Raw genomic sequence first — 3,068 nt, 5'->3', positions numbered from 1 at the left:
TGGGCAGGGAGTCTGCTTCTCCCTCTGCCCCTCCCCCCTCTCATGTGCTCTCTCTCATTCTCTCTCTCAAATAAATAAATAAAATCTTTAAAAAAAATGAGAAAGAGATCAACTTTAGTACTGCCTATAAACTGAGAAGAATATGGAAAGAAGGGGTATAATTCCTTGTACTTTTGCTTTGGTGGTAGAGTTTATGGTTTAGGTAAAGACGTAACTCAGCATTATGCCTGCTCTTTTCCTTTATTTTATTTCACTTTACTGTACTTTTATTTATTTGTAAATAGGTGACAGCAATACAAGAAGTATCTAGCCTTTCTGGAGTGTAAATTTTGATTAATTAAAATATCTTAGACTATATTAGATGTTTACTTGACATTGGAAATGTAGTCGACTATCAAAGTATTTCTCTTCATCACAAAAATTCCATATATTAAGGATTTACACAATCCAGGAAAAAAACAAAAAACAAAACCCTAGAAACATTTTTGTTGCCTGAGCAAGTAATTTTCTAAAAAGGCTCTCCAAAATCTTGACTAGAGGTGTCATACTCTGCAATGAAATGCTTGAGTTCTTCAACACACCTCTCACCTATTTCATGTAAATTCTTTCTCAATGCAAACTGTATAGACTTTTCTAATGAAGGATCTTTTTCAATCAGCATTTTCACAACCATCCCAAAAGTTTCACAGTCTTGTCGGTAAACCTGTCCAATCTCTTTCGGTTTTGATGCTACTGCTTTAGAGAAACTGCTTAGTTGACTGTCTTCAAATAATTCTATGCCATCTGTTGCATTTGACTCAGGTTCCTCTCCCTGCTCAATAAACAATGGTGCTGTGGATCCTGTCTCATACTCAATTTCAGGTAAGTTACACTCATCTGCCTTCCCTAGCTTTTCAGCAGCGCACTTGCTTGCAACCTCAGCGTTCCTTTTTAGTTAGCCTACTGGGTTTGTCTAACATCTTTGATGGAGGAACTGCTGAAGAACATGAGGGTGAGGTGTCTCTTTATGTTTTCAAAGACTGAACAGGTCTCTCTTTACCTCTTTCTGGATTTCCTTCATTCTGCCGTTTGTAGGAGGCACCAGCACAGACGGACTTTCTATGTTGAGCTTGATGGAAAGAGTACATTTTGCTTCTTTCTGGAGAGTAGCTTTTGCTACTGACACGAGCCAGACCTGCTGTGTGGAGAATCCATTCGACCTACAGGTAATTATCTGAAAAAAAGGAGTATCTCTTTTATGAGGAGACCGGTTTCTCATGTAATGGGAAGAATAGAAACTTTTTCTTCTAAAGCCATCTCTCATGTCCCTGTACTCAGGCTGTCGACTTGCAGAATGATCATCTCTTGTCCACCTATAGCCAGATTCATCTCCTCTGTGAGGTGGACCACTTCTTCGATCATGAGAAAAACTGTGGCCCTTGTCATATTCTTGGTAATCAACATGACTGTAATATCTATTGTAGCTTCCTTCACCAGGTCTGTCTAGCAGTGATGGTTTCTTTGGCACAATATTAACTACTCTATGGTAGCCATCACTGGGGTGATTTTGAGGAGGTACTCGTTCTCTTGGAAGTCTTTCATAGTCGTATCGTCCTTCAGACCACATTTCATCCCTTCTGTAAGCCATTGAGTCCTTTCAGGAATCAAATTTAAAGTTTTCAACAATCTCCGACTCTGGGCTGCGGGGAGACCCCATAAATGATTCCCTGTACATCTTTACGGAGACCAAGTGGAATGCCATTTCTTAAAAGAGCCCTTTCTAGATAAGGAAGGGAGAAGAATTTATCCTAAAGCTCCCTGCTAAAACCGGCCTTCCATTGGTCAATGTCCCCATGGACATAATGCACCTACATATTATATATCAAAACTTCTCCAGCCTGTCATTAGGCAAGCCAAGTCCTCTGTGGGCCCATTCTGGCTGGTGCGCTGATGCAATGGACTTGCCTTGTCAATCAGTCTTGCCAATATGGGGTTCTTCAACTGGTAGCAGCTGCAGCAGCAGCAGTGACCTGGCTTCTTGGTCATTTTGAGCTTGTTTAGGACCATAACAGAAAATATTTAGGTTCTTATTAGGTCCAGGCTGAAATACTATAACTTTTTCTCATTCAGCTTCTCCTCATGCTCAATTTCAAACCAAAGTTTGACTAAGATATTCCAAAGATGTGAATGGTATGACCTCATCCAAATGATAAGCAGATATTTAAGTTTCATAACTATGATATGCAGTCCAAGAGTTCTTAACAGGCAAAACATTCACTAGTCTAAATTTCTAAGACAATTTGGCTTCTACAAGTGTTAAGTTGTATTAGTTGATCAATTTCATAGCCGTAGTCACTAAATGTTCATTTTGTGGATTCATCTTAAGGAATTATTTGCCTACTGAGGGAATATCCTTTCTAACCCAAGATTGGCTCTTCATAGAAGAAGCAATACAAAGTAAATTGCTAAATATTCTGGAAAGTATTAGGCAAGTGTAATTACAATTGTTTGAAACAGAGGGTTTGCTAACTATCTTTAATTACTGACATAACTTAAGTGGTAAGTATTGAGGAGGCAGCCACCATGTACCCAAACTAACATACTTTCATAACTTGTTTAGCTGTTGAATCCAATGAAGTATAAGCTCCATTAAGACAAAGAATGGCTCTATTTTATTCACCCGTTATATAGTAGGTCCCTAAAACATATTTATTGTGGCTAGAATCACTAGCTACTTAGAGGTGGTCTAAATAAACACCTCTTTCCTGTTCATTTTACCAATTTAAGTCATGTTGCCTATTGTCAGTTTTGTGTTCTGCTTTCTTGTGCAAATGCATGTTTTTTTTTTTTTAAAGATTTTATTCTTATTTACTTTAGAGAGAGAGAGTAGGCACAAATGTGGGGAGGAGCAGGGGGAGAGGGAGAGGCAGAGGATCCCAAGCAGACTCCTTGCTAACCATGGAGCCCCACATGGGGCTTGATTTCACAACCCATGAGATCATGACCTGAGCCAAAATCAGGAGTCAGTCACTCAACTGAATGAGCTACCCAGGTGCCCCTGAATCTTTTATATATATATGTGTGTCTTC

At 39.1% G+C, this 3,068-nt stretch overlaps 1 pseudogene across 1 annotated transcript; it reads right to left on the bottom strand.

Moving 5' to 3' along the window:
* Positions 1-357: 357 nt before the first annotated feature.
* On the bottom strand, positions 358-1,692 carry LOC118022412 (annotated as a pseudogene). The gene has a single exon (XR_004682489.1). The product of XR_004682489.1 is annotated as a periphilin-1-like (transcript).
* Between the last annotated feature and the right edge of the window lie 1,376 nt (positions 1,693-3,068).

This window comes from Mirounga leonina, unplaced genomic scaffold (genome assembly GCF_011800145.1).
Source record: "Mirounga leonina isolate KUSES-001 unplaced genomic scaffold, KU_Mleo_1.0 Mir_176, whole genome shotgun sequence".
NCBI lineage: Eukaryota > Metazoa > Chordata > Mammalia > Carnivora > Phocidae > Mirounga > Mirounga leonina.
Note: the sequence above shows the minus strand (reverse complement) of the source record. Positions and strands in the feature narration are given on the sequence as shown.